We start from the raw sequence: 14,810 nt of genomic DNA, 5'->3' as shown, positions 1-14,810 counted from the left end.
CAAGTCTGTTTTCAGAGCGGAATCTCAGACATTCTGCCGACCGGCACAGCATACAGATATGGGGGTCAGGTGTCCAAGCCACCAAGGAAAACAGGGAACCCCATGCATTTCCGAAAAGAGGACACCCGTGAAAATCCGCAGAGGTATGATTTGCGCACATCGCCCCAGAATGTATTACCCAGACACCCCCGCAAACTCCGAAATGTGGGGAAAAAAAATGCATTTTTTGCACATTTCGTTCGGCACACCCATCAAAACACGCCCCCAACAACACATGGCCTACTGTCCAGCGTTCCCACAGGTGTCCCGATGATAACAGTACCTCAGATGTGTGGGTGCACCTACCTGGCTGCCAAGGGGAAGCCTAGAACACAAGTAACCCCAAGTCTGTTTTCAGAGCGGAATCTCAGACATTCTGCCGACCGGCACAACATACAGATATGGGCCTCGGGTGTCGAAGCCACCAAGAAAAATAGGGAACCCCATGCATTTCCGAAAAGAGGGCACCTGTGGGAATCCGCAGAGGTATGATTTGCGCACATCATCCCAGAATTTATTACCCAGACACCCCCGCAAACCCCGAAATGTGAGGAAAAAAATGCATTTTCCGCACATGTCGCTAGGCGCACTCATCGAAACACGCCCCGAACAACACATGGCCTACTGTCCCGCGTTCCCACAGGTGTCCCAATGAAAGCAGCATCTCACATGTGTGGGTGCACCTACCTGGCTGCCAAGGGGAAAGCCTAAAACACAAGTAACCCCAAGTCTGTTTTCAGTGCGGAATCTCAGACATTCTACCGACCGGCACAGCATACAGATATGGGCCTCGGGTGTCCAAGCCACCAAGGAAAACAGGGAACCCCATGCATTTCCGAAAACAGGACACTGGTGGGAATCGGCAGAGGTATGACTTGCGCACATCGCCCCAGAATTTATTACCCAGACACCCCCGCAAATTCTGAATTGTGGGGAAAAAAACGCATTTTCCGCACATTTCGCTCGGCGCCCCCATCGAAACACGCCCCCAACAACACATGGCCTACCGTCCCGCATTCCCACAGGTGTCCCGATGAACACGGAACATCACATGTGTGGGTGCACCTACCTGGCTGCCAAGTGGAAAGCCTAAAACACAAGTAACCCCACGTCTGTTTTCAGAGCGGAATCTCAGATATTCTGCCGACCGGCACAACATACAGATATGGGCCTCGGGTGTCCAAGCCACCAAGAAAAATAGGGAACCCCATGCATTTCCGAAAAGAGGGCACCTGTGGGAATCCGCAGAGGTATGATTTGCGCACATCACCCCAGAATTTATTACCCAGACATCCCCGCAAAGCCCGAAATGTGAGGAAAAAAATGCATTTTCCGCACATGTCGCTAGGCGCACTCATCGAAGCACGCCCCCAACAACACATGGCCTACCGTCCCGCGTTCCCACAGGTGTCCCGATGAAAACAGCATCTCACATGTGTGGGTGCACCTACCTGGCTGCCAAGGGGAAAGCCTAAAACACAAGTAACCCCAAGTCTGTTTTCAGAGCGGAATCTCAGACATTCTGCCGACCGGCACAACATACAGATATGGGCCTCGGGTGTCCAAGCCACCAAGAAAAATACTGAACCCCATGAATTTCCGAAAAGAGGGCACCCGTGGGAATCCGCAGAGGTATGATTTGCGCACATCACCCCAGAATGTATTACCCAGACACCCCCGCAAAGCCCGAAATGTGAGGAAAAAAATGCATTTTCCGCACATGTCGCTAGGCGCACTCATCGAAACACGCCCCCAACAACACATGGTCTACCGTCCCGCGTTCCCACAGATGTCCCGATGAAAACGGCATCTCACATGTGTGGGTACACCTACCTGGCTGCTAAGGGGAAAGCCTAAAACACAACTAACCCCAAGTCTGTTTTCAGTGCGGAATCTCAGACATTCTACTGACCGGCACAGCATACAGATATGGGCCTCGGGTGTCCAAGCCACCAAGGAAAACAGGGAACCCCATGCATTTCCGAAAAGAGGACACCGGTGGGAATCCGCAGAGGTATGATTTGCACACATCGCCTCAGAATTTATTACCCAGACACGCCCGCAAATTCTGAATTGTGGGGAAAAAAACGCATTTTCCGCACATTTCGCTCGGCGCCCCCATCGAAACACGCCCCCAACAACACATGGCCTACCGTCCCGCATTCCCACAGGTGTCCCGATGAAAACGGAACATCACATGTGTGGGTGCACCTACCTGGCTGCCAAGGGGAAAGCCTAAAACACAAGTAACCCCAAGTCTGTTTTCAGAGAGGAATCTCAGACATTCTGCCGACCGGCACAACATACAGATACGGGCCTCGGGTGTCCAAGCCATCAAGAAAAATAGGGATCCCCATGCATTTCCGAAAAGAGGGCACCCGTGGGAATCCGCAGAGGTATGATTTGCGCACATCACCCCAGAATGTATTACCCAGACACCCCCGCAAAGCCCGGAATGTGAGGAAGAAAATGCATTTTCCGCACATGTCGCTAGGCGCACTCATCGAAACACGCCCCCAACAACACATGGCCTAACGTCCTGCGTTCCCACAGGTGTCCCGATGAAAACAGCATCTCACATGTGTGGGTGCACCTACCTGGCTGCCAAGGGGAAAGCCTAAAACACAAGTAACCCCAAGTCTGTTTTCAGTGCGGAATCTCAGACATTCTACCGACCGGCACAACATAGAGATATGGGCCTCGGGTGTCCAAGCCACCAAGGAAAACAGGGAACCCCATGCATTTCCGAAAAGAGGTCACCGGTGGGAATCTGCAGAGGTATGATTTGCGCACATCGCCCCAGAATTTATTACCCAGACACCCCCGCAAATTCTGAATTGTGGGGAAAAAACGCCATTTTCCGCACATTTCGCTCGGTGCTCCCATCGAAACACGCCCCCAACAACACATGGCCTAACGTCCTGCGTTCCCACAGGTGTCCCGATGAAAACAGCATCTCACATGTGTGGGTGCACCTACCTGGCTGCCAAGGGGAAAGCCTAAAACACAAGTAACCCCAAGTCTGTTTTCAGTGCGGAATCTCAGACATTCTACCGACCGGCACAACATAGAGATATGGGCCTCGGGTGTCCAAGCCACCAAGGAAAACAGGGAACCCCATGCATTTCCGAAAAGAGGTCACCGGTGGGAATCTGCAGAGGTATGATTTGCGCACATCGCCCCAGTATTTATCACCCGGACACCCCCGCAAATTCTGAATTGTGGGGAAACAAACGCATTTTCCACACATTTCGCTCGGCGCACCCATCTAAACATGCCCCCAACAACACATGGCCTACCGTCCCGCATTCCCACAGGTGTCCCGATGAAAACGGAACATCACATGTGTGGGTGCACCTACCTGGCTGCTAAATGGAAAGCCTAAACACAAGTAACCCCAAGTCTGTTTTCAGAGCGGAATCTCAGACATTCTGCCGACCGGCACAACATACAAATATGGGCCTCGGGTGTCCAAGCCACCAAGGAAAACAGGGAACCCCATGCATTACCGAATAGAGGACACCCGTGGGAATCCGCAGAGGTATGATTTGCACACATCGTCCCAGAATTTATTACCCAGACACCCCCGCTAAGCCCGAATTGTGAGGAAAAAAATGCATTTTCCGCACATGTCGCTAGGCGCACTCATCGAGACACGCCCCCATCAACACAAGGCCTACCGTCCAGCGTTCCCACAGGTGTCCCGATGAAAACAGCATCTCACATGTGTGGGTGCACCTACCTGGCTGCCAAGGGGAAAGCCTAAAACACAAGTAACCCCAAGTCTGTTTTCAGTGCGGAATCTCAGACATTCTACCGACCGGCACAACATAGAGATATGGGCCTCGGGTGTCCAAGCCACCAAGGAAAACAGGGAACCCCATGCATTTCCGAAAAGAGGTCACCGGTGGGAATCTGCAGAGGTATGATTTGCGCACATCGCCCCAGAATTTATTACCCAGACACCCCCGCAAATTCTGAATTGTGGGGAAAAAACGCCATTTTCCGCACATTTCGCTCGGTGCTCCCATCGAAACAGGCCCCCAACAACACATGGCCTACCGTCCCGCATTCCCACAGGTGTCCCGATGAAAACGGAACATCACATGTGTGGGTGCACCTACCTGGCTGCCAAGGGGAAAGCCTAAAACACAAGTAACCCCAAGTCTGTTTTCAGAGCGGAATCTCAGACATTCTGACGACCGGCACAACATACAGATATGGGCCTCGGGTGTCCAAGCCACCAAGGAAAACAGGGAACCCCATGCATGTCTGAAAAGAGGACAACCGTGGGAATCTGGAGAGGTATGATTTGCACACATCGCCCCAGAATTTATTACCCAAACACCCCCGCAAATTCCGAAATGTGGGGAAAAAAACGCATTTTACACACATTTCGCTCGGTGCACCCTCAAAACACGCACCCAACAACACATGGCCTACTGTCCCGCGTTCCCACAGGTGTCCCGATGAAAATGGTACCTCACATGTGTGGGTGCACCTACCTGGCTGCCAAGGGGAAAGCCTAAAACACAAGTAACCCCAAGTCTGTTTTCAGAGCGGAATCTCAGACATTCTGCCGACTGGCACAGCATACAGATATGGCCCTCGGGTGTCCAAGCCACCAAGGAAAACAGGGAACCCCATGCATTTCCCAAAAGAGGACACCCGTGGGAATCCACAGAGATATGATTTGCACACATCGCCCCAAAATGTATTACCCATACACAATTGCAAAGTCCAAAATGTGGGGAAAAACATGCATTTTCCGCACATTTCGCTCGGCGCACTCATCGAAACACGCCCCCAACAACACATGGCCTACCATCCAGCATTCCCACAGGTGTCCCGATGAAACCGGTACCTCACATGTGTGGGTGCACCTACCTGGCTGCCAAGGGGAAAGCCTAAAACACAAGTAACCCCAAGTCTGTTTTCAGAGCGGAATCTCAGACATTCTGCCGACCGGCACAGCATACAGATATGGGGGTCAGGTGTCCAAGCCACCAAGGAAAACAGGGAACCCCATGCATTTCCGAAAAGAGGACATCCGTGAAAATCCGCAGAGGTATGATTTGCGCACATCGCCCCAGAATGTATTACCCAGACACCCCCGCAAACTCCGAAATGTGGGGAAAAAAATGCATTTTTTGCACATTTCGTTCGGCACACCCATCAAAACACGCCCCCAACAACACATGGCTTACTGTCCAGCGTTCCCACAGGTGTCCCGATGATAACAGTACCTCAGATGTGTGGGTGCACCTACCTGGCTGCCAAGGGGAAGCCTAGAACACAAGTAACCCCAAGTCTGTTTTCAGAGCGGAATCTCAGACATTCTGCCGACCGGCACAACATACAGATATGGGCCTCGGGTGTCGAAGCCACCAAGAAAAATAGGGAACCCCATGCATTTCCGAAAAGAGGGCACCTGTGGGAATCCGCAGAGGTATGATTTGCGCACATCATCCCAGAATTTATTACCCAGACACCCCCGCAAACCCCGAAATGTGAGGAAAAAAATGCATTTTCCGCACATGTCGCTAGGCGCACTCATCGAAACACGTCCCGAACAACACATGGCCTACTGTCCCGCGTTCCCACAGGTGTCCCAATGAAAACAGCATCTCACAAGTGTGGGTGCACCTACCTGGCTGCCAAGGGGAAAGCCTAAAACACAAGTAACCCCAAGTCTGTTTTCAGTGCGGAATCTCAGACATTCTACCGACCGGCACAGCATACAGATATGGGCCTCGGGTGTCCAAGCCACCAAGGAAAACAGGGAACCCCATGCATTTTCGAAAACAGGACACTGGTGGGAATCGGCAGAGGTATGACTTGCGCACATCGCCCCAGAATTTATTACCCAGACACCCCCGCAAATTCTGAATTGTGGGGAAAAAAACGCATTTTCCGCACATTTCGCTCGGCGCCCCCATCGAAACACGCCCCCAACAACACATGGCCTACCGTCCCGCATTCCCACAGGTGTCCCGATGAACACGGAACATCACATGTGTGGGTGCACCTACCTGGCTGCCAAGTGGAAAGCCTAAAACACAAGTAACCCCACGTCTGTTTTCAGAGCGGAATCTCAGATATTCTGCCGACCGGCACAACATACAGATATGGGCCTCGGGTGTCCAAGCCACCAAGAAAAATAGGGAACCCCATGCATTTCCGAAAAGAGGGCACCTGTGGGAATCCGCAGAGGTATGATTTGCGCACATCACCCCAGAATTTATTACCCAGACACCCCCGCAAAGCCCGAAATGTGAGGGAAAAAATGCATTTTCCGCACATGTCGCTAGGCGCACTCATCGAAGCACGCCCCCAACAACACATGGCCTACCGTCCCGCGTTCCCACAGGTGTCCCGATGAAAACAGCATCTCACATGTGTGGGTGCACCTACCTGGCTGCCAAGGGGAAAGCCTAAAACACAAGTAACCCCAAGTCTGTTTTCAGAGCGGAATCTCAGACATTCTGCCGACCGGCACAACATACAGATATGGGCCTCGGGTGTCCAAGCCACCAAGAAAAATACTGAACCCCATGAATTTCCGAAAAGAGGGCACCCGTGGGAATCCGCAGAGGTATGATTTGCGCACATCACCCCAGAATGTATTACCCAGACACCCCCGCAAAGCCCGAAATGTGAGGAAAAAAATGCATTTTCCGCACATGTCGCTAGGCGCACTCATCGAAACACGCCCCCAACAACACATGGTCTACCGTCCCGCGTTCCCACAGATGTCCCGATGAAAACGGCATCTCACATGTGTGGGTACACCTACCTGGCTGCTAAGGGGAAAGCCTAAAACACAACTAACCCCAAGTCTGTTTTCAGTGCGGAATCTCAGACATTCTACTGACCGGCACAGCATACAGATATGGGCCTCGGGTGTCCAAGCCACCAAGGAAAACAGGGAACCCCATGCATTTCCGAAAAGAGGACACCGGTGGGAATCCGCAGAGGTATGATTTGCACAGATCGCCTCAGAATTTATTACCCAGACACGCCCGCAAATTCTGAATTGTGGGGAAAAAAACGCATTTTCCGCACATTTCGCTCGGCGCCCCCATCGAAACACGCCCCCAACAACACATGGCCTACCGTCCCGCATTCCCACAGGTGTCCCGATGAAAACGGAACATCACATGTGTGGGTGCACCTACCTGGCTGCCAAGGGGAAAGCCTAAAACACAAGTAACCCCAAGTCTGTTTTCAGAGAGGAATCTCAGACATTCTGCCGACCGGCACAACATACAGATACGGGCCTCGGGTGTCCAAGCCATCAAGAAAAATAGGGATCCCCATGCATTTCCGAAAAGAGGGCACCCGTGGGAATCCGCAGAGGTATGATTTGCGCACATCACCCCAGAATGTATTACCCAGACACCCCCGCAAAGCCCGGAATGTGAGGAAGAAAATGCATTTTCCGCACATGTCGCTAGGCGCACTCATCGAAACACGCCCCCAACAACACATGGCCTAACGTCCTGCGTTCCCACAGGTGTCCCGATGAAAACAGCATCTCACATGTGTGGGTGCACCTACCTGGCTGCCAAGGGGAAAGCCTAAAACACAAGTAACCCCAAGTCTGTTTTCAGTGCGGAATCTCAGACATTCTACCGACCGGCACAACATAGAGATATGGGCCTCGGGTGTCCAAGCCACCAAGGAAAACAGGGAACCCCATGCATTTCCGAAAAGAGGTCACCGGTGGGAATCTGCAGAGGTATGATTTGCGCACATCGCCCCAGAATTTATTACCCAGACACCCCCGCAAATTCTGAATTGTGGGGAAAAAACGCCATTTTCCGCACATTTCGCTCGGTGCTCCCATCGAAACACGCCCCCAACAACACATGGCCTAACGTCCTGCGTTCCCACAGGTGTCCCGATGAAAACAGCATCTCACATGTGTGGGTGCACCTACCTGGCTGCCAAGGGGAAAGCCTAAAACACAAGTAACCCCAAGTCTGTTTTCAGTGCGGAATCTCAGACATTCTACCGACCGGCACAACATAGAGATATGGGCCTCGGGTGTCCAAGCCACCAAGGAAAACAGGGAACCCCATGCATTTCCGAAAAGAGGTCACCGGTGGGAATCTGCAGAGGTATGATTTGCGCACATCGCCCCAGTATTTATCACCCGGACACCCCCGCAAATTCTGAATTGTGGGGAAACAAACGCATTTTCCACACATTTCGCTCGGCGCACCCATCTAAACATGCCCCCAACAACACATGGCCTACCGTCCCGCATTCCCACAGGTGTCCCGATGAAAACGGAACATCACATGTGTGGGTGCACCTACCTGGCTGCTAAATGGAAAGCCTAAACACAAGTAACCCCAAGTCTGTTTTCAGAGCGGAATCTCAGACATTCTGCCGACCGGCACAACATACAAATATGGGCCTCGGGTGTCCAAGCCACCAAGGAAAACAGGGAACCCCATGCATTACCGAATAGAGGACACCCGTGGGAATCCGCAGAGGTATGATTTGCACACATCGTCCCAGAATTTATTACCCAGACACCCCCGCTAAGCCCGAATTGTGAGGAAAAAAATGCATTTTCCGCACATGTCGCTAGGCGCACTCATCGAGACACGCCCCCATCAACACAAGGCCTACCGTCCAGCGTTCCCACAGGTGTCCCGATGAAAACAGCATCTCACATGTGTGGGTGCACCTACCTGGCTGCCAAGGGGAAAGCCTAAAACACAAGTAACCCCAAGTCTGTTTTCAGTGCGGAATCTCAGACATTCTACCGACCGGCACAACATAGAGATATGGGCCTCGGGTGTCCAAGCCACCAAGGAAAACAGGGAACCCCATGCATTTCCGAAAAGAGGTCACCGGTGGGAATCTGCAGAGGTATGATTTGCGCACATCGCCCCAGAATTTATTACCCAGACACCCCCGCAAATTCTGAATTGTGGGGAAAAAACGCCATTTTCCGCACATTTCGCTCGGTGCTCCCATCGAAACAGGCCCCCAACAACACATGGCCTACCGTCCCGCATTCCCACAGGTGTCCCGATGAAAACGGAACATCACATGTGTGGGTGCACCTACCTGGCTGCCAAGGGGAAAGCCTAAAACACAAGTAACCCCAAGTCTGTTTTCAGATCGGAATCTCAGACATTCTGACGACCGGCACAACATACAGATATGGGCCTCGGGTGTCCAAGCCACCAAGGAAAACAGGGAACCCCATGCATGTCTGAAAAGAGGACACCCGTGGGAATCTGCAGAGGTATGATTTGCACACATCGCCCCAGAATTTATTACCCAAACACCCCCGCAAATTCCGAAATGTGGGGAAAAAAACGCATTTTACACACATTTCGCTCGGTGCACCCTCAAAACATGCACCCAACAACACATGGCCTACTGTCCCGCGTTCCCACAGGTGTCCCGATGAAAATGGTACCTCACATGTGTGGGTGCACCTACCTGGCTGCCAAGGGGAAAGCCTAAAACACAAGTAACCCCAAGTCTGTTTTCAGAGCGGAATCTCAGACATTCTGCCGACTGGCACAGCATACAGATATGGCCCTCGGGTGTCCAAGCCACCAAGGAAAACAGGGAACCCCATGCATTTCCCAAAAGAGGACACCCGTGGGAATCCACAGAGATATGATTTGCACACATCGCCCCAAAATGTATTACCCATACACAATTGCAAAGTCCAAAATGTGGGGAAAAACATGCATTTTCCGCACATTTCGCTCGGCGCACTCATCGAAACACGCCCCCAACAACACATGGCCTACCATCCAGCATTCCCACAGGTGTCCCGATGAAACCGGTACCTCACATGTGTGGGTGCACCTACCTGGCTGCCAAGGGGAAAGCCTAAAACACAAGTAACCCCAAGTCTGTTTTCAGTGCGGAATCTCAGACATTCTACCGACCGGACCAACATACAGATATGGGCCTCGGGTGTCCAAGCCACCAAGAAAAACAGGGAACCCCATGCATTTCCAAAAAGAGGACACCGGTGGGAATCCGCAGAGGTATGATTTGCGCACATCGCCCCAGTATTTATCACCCGGACACCCCCGCAAATTCTGAATTGTGGGGAAACAAACGCATTTTCCGCACATTTTGCTCGGCGCACCCATCTAAACATGCCCCCAACAACACATGGCCTACCGTCCCGCATTCCCACAGGTGTCCCGATGAAAACGGAACATCACATGTGTGGGTGCACCTACCTGGCTGCTAAATGGAAAGCCTAAACACAAGTATCCCCAAGTCTGTTTTCAGAGCGGAATCTCAGACATTCTGCCGACCGGCACAACATACAAATATGGGCCTCGGGTGTCCAAGCCACCAAGGAAAACAGGGAACCCCATGCATTTCCGAAAAGAGGACACTGGTGGGAATCGGCAGAGGTATGACTTGCGCACATCGCCCCAGAATTTATTACCCAGACACCCCCGCAAATTCTGAATTGTGGGGAAAAAAATGCATTTTCCGAACATTTAGCTCGGCGCCCCCATCGAAACACGCCCCCAACAACACATGGCCTACCGTCCCGCATTCCCACAGGTGTCCCGATGAACACGGAACATCACATGTGTGGGTGCACCTACCTGGCTGCCAAGTGGAAAGCCTAAAACACAAGTAACCCCACGTCTGTTTTCAGAGAGAAATCTCAGACATTCTGCCGACCGGCACAACATACAGATATGGGCCTCGGGTGTCCAAGCCTGTTAGGGAGAATTCTCTGTTTAGGCTGAATTTCCCTACCTAGTGAGTCCCCCAGCAGCTTTGCTGGATTTCTGGGGTTTAATTTTTTTCTCCTGCCAAGAGTGAGACTCTTTTACCCTCACTCTTGGACATGTTGAAGTGTGTTTTCTTGGTTAAACCTTGTGTTGAATGGGCTATGGGGTCTTTTACTCCATAGGGCCTCATGTATTTTTGTGATGTGGGTCACACAGCACCCTCTGTGCCGTGACCCAGGGGTGTCCTAGGGACTCCCCAACATAGACTCCATACCCTGGGACTGACTACTGTCTCCCAGGGCATGTAAAGTCACCAAAGACTTTGCTAGTCTTGAATCCTGAACAGAACCAGTACAAACCATCATATTGTGGACGTACTGGCTGGGGCAATTCGATTGCCCCAGGGTCTGTTAGTCGAGGGGGCACGTCTCCGTCCCCCCTGATCGAGTTTTGGCTGGTGGCAGTGGAAACTACTTTTTATATTCGACCGCGAATATTTCCCTATGGGATTTCCCATTGTTTTAGGCTAACACATTTAATTATTTATTTACGGTAGCCTTAAACATCCCGCCGGTTTATATATTTATTTTTATAACTCCGGTTGGGACTTTTTGCCAAAACTTGATTCTAAAATGGCGTTGGTGTTCGCCTCTGTAACTCTGACCCAAAGTGGAGCCCTTTGTTCCACTTTTGGCGGGCTTCTCCACAGAAGCCCTCCAAAGTGGTGCCACTCTGTCTGGGGTACTTAGGAGGGGTGGAGGGGGATTTAGGCACCCTGGACTGAGTTACCTTGGTAACTCAAGTCGCACTCCGTCCTGATTGGCCCAAGTGGTGAGCCGCCCGGCTCACCACTTAGCATGTTTGAGTGACAGCTAGGCTGGGTGAATGGGGGCTTGCTGCATAAAAGCAGGGCTTTGGGGACTGGGACTTCAGAAGTCGCCACAGGACCAAGAATCCGACGAGGGAAGAGCTGAGCCGACCTGCTTCGACGACACCACCCGGTGGAGCCCTGCTGAACCGTCTCACCACTTTTTTTCCCGACGACCGAGGAGAACTCTTAACGGAGTGGCTCCTTCCCTTAACTGGTGGGGACAACCAGTTTTCGCCTTCTTTCCGTTCTTTGAGGTATCTCGTGGCCGCCTTGCCTGTGCCAAGCACCCCGGCAACCGGAATACCACACTTTACCCCCCTACCGCGAAAGTCGGTACCAACCCTTTAACCGGAGGACTCCGCGGCTGGTTTCTTCCCGGGCAGTGCAACGACCCTCCTCTTCTGCTCTTCAGCGAGAACTTCTTCTCCCCTGACCGACGTCGAGCCCTGCTGCCACTGCCTGGAACAACTGCCACCGCTGGAGGATCCTTTCCGCTTAAGGTACTGTGTTCCGCCTGGCTTCCCTTGCCACCGACTGTACGGGGTAGATTTAGTCCCCGGCTTTCGAACCTGGGAGTGCCTGGGACACTTTGGCTAAACTTTCTGAGCCACTCTAAAACTCTTTTTGACTCTTTGCAAGACTTGAATCTCTAACTAACAGTGTGATCTTGGGCACCTTTTCGCTCCGGCTACTCTAAGAGTGGGCCCTGCCTAGTGACTTTTGCTCACCTGTGACTTTGTGCTTCTTTAAGCCTATTGCAAGTGTTCTGGACCTTAGAGTGGTGTGTTTAACCTATTTCTGCTTTTTCTCTCCCTTTCTTGGAAACTACTAGAGTGTCATCTAACGTTAAGCACTCACCTCTGTTTTAATTAAGTGGTGTTAACCTAGAGTTGTCTAGATAGGAGAAAGGATTGAATTTACTTTCATTATAACTGTGTTGAAGTGTTTTTACCATATTCGTTGCTAGAGTGTTTTTACTTATGTGTGTTTTTAAATAAATAACAATATTCTTTTGAAACCAAGCTCTGGTCAGTGTTTGCTTGTGCTATTGTGTTTTGGTACATATTGTGTATACTTTGCATACTGCCTAACTCTTCTTGAGAGAAGTCTGACTGCTCAGCCACAGCTACCAGGTAAATCTGGGTGGTACGGACTGCTACCAAAGGGGTTTACTGCTCTACCTGTAGTCTTAAATCTTTTGCAGTGTTCCCCAAGGGAACTGCACAGGTTTCTGCCTAACACTGGTGTACAGCGGTGGGATTTGTATTGAGTATACACTTTATTGTGCTTTAGATACCTTAGTGCAACTAACCACAAAGCTTAGCACTGAAAAAGTAAAACCTCTAACATGTCAGTTATAGAAAGCTATAGTCAAGAGTCCCTTGCAGCCAAAACTGCTGATTGTTTAAGAGTGCTCTGTAAACATAAGGATCTCCTGACTAAGGGCAAGAAAATGGAGCTGATTGAAAGATTGTTAGCTAACCAAAGTCTGGGTGATGGTTCAGAGGAACCTACCACTCCAGCAACTGTAGATGACAGTGTTGAAGTTAACATGGAGCAAAATGTTGATGTTTCTGAGGAAGAGTCAGAAGAGGAGGGTGAGGCTGTTGTAACTGTCCCCCCTAGGCCTCTGCCTGCTCTACCTGCTGTGCCTACTGGACCTTTACCAGGTCCCACATTTAGTCCTCAGTACTTTGAACTGGAGAAAATGAAGCTAGAATTGGAGTATAAGAAACTTAATGCTCAAACTGACAAAGAACTAAGGCTAAGGGAAATGGAGCTCAAGTATGACTTAGAAATGAAGAAATTATCTGTTGAGAATGTTTCTCTCTCTGGCTCCTCTAGAAGTTCCAGTCCTAAAAGACCCCGGATGCCTAAAGAATTGGTTGGTATGTATGAGCCTAAGTTGGATGTGTTGGATTGGTTGTCTCTGTTTGAATATAATCATGGGCTCCAGAACATCACAGGAAATGACTTACTCACCTGGTTGTTCTCTAGGCTTCCCCCTGTTGCAACTGATGTGGTAATGGAGATGGGGGAGGAGGATAGGAAGGACTATGAATGTGTGAAACTAGCTTTGATAGCTAGGTTTGGGAAGACCCCTTCCCAGTATCTTAAGAGGTTTAGGAACCTCAAAAAGCATGATGGTACCCCTTGGGCTACCTGGGTGAGTGAATGTTTGAAAAACTTAGAGGGATGGATTAAGGGTTACAAGGTGAACACTTATGAAGGTATGAAGAATTTGTTTATGTTGGAGACTATTTATGATGCCTGCTCTCCTGAGCTCAGACAACACTTGGCTGATTCCAGGGAATTGGATTCCAGGAAACTAGCTAAGGCTGCTGACTTGTGGGTTGCCAACAGGGCCACTCACAAGGATTCTGGGGTAACTCAGAAGAAGGATGGGGAGAAACAGTCTAAAAAGGACTCCAAAGAGAATTCTAATAATTCCTATCCCAAAGAGGGCCCCAAACCACAAAATAACCAGGGTAAGCCACATGGGAAACCTAGTCAGGCTACTGTACCTTCTGGCCACAAGCCAGAAGGAGGTCAGAACAAGCCACCCTTCCAGAGAGCATTTGGACAATGCTATGTCTGTCAGGGTACTGACCATATCAAAGGAGATCCCAAGTGCAAGGGTAAACCTGCAGGGATCAGCACAGTCTCCTTAGCCTTCACTCCTGAGGATGAAGTACAGATGGCTAGTGCCCACTTTGAACTCTTTGCTGAAGAACCCTTGGGTCTTCAAGCAACTGTAAACTTAGAGCCTATGGGTCTGGTTAGTCCCCAGAATAGGGTTGTGTATAACTCCCTACCTGTTAACTCTAAGGTGTATTATGTGGACAGTGTTCTTGTCAATGGCCAGGATACTCCTGCCAGGAGAGACACTGGGGCCAGCAGAACAGTAGTGGATGAAAGCTTCTTTCAACCTGAGGATGTGGCCAAAGCACCCAAAGGTCCCACTAAAATGTCTGGAGGCCCTGCCCAAATGGTTCCTATTCTACCAGCCCTCATTCAGTGTAACAACATGACAGTGAGGATCCCTGTCAGTGTTCAGACTGAGGTACCTGGGAAGGTCCTGTTGGGGAATGACCTAAGAACTCTAGGAGTAGTGTCACATACCCCCAGGCCTCCCAGTATGGAGAAGCAGAACT

Source organism: Ambystoma mexicanum, chromosome 12 (genome assembly GCF_040938575.1).
Source record: "Ambystoma mexicanum isolate Mex_15411 chromosome 12, UKY_AmexF1_1, whole genome shotgun sequence".
NCBI lineage: Eukaryota > Metazoa > Chordata > Amphibia > Caudata > Ambystomatidae > Ambystoma > Ambystoma mexicanum.
Note: the sequence above shows the minus strand (reverse complement) of the source record.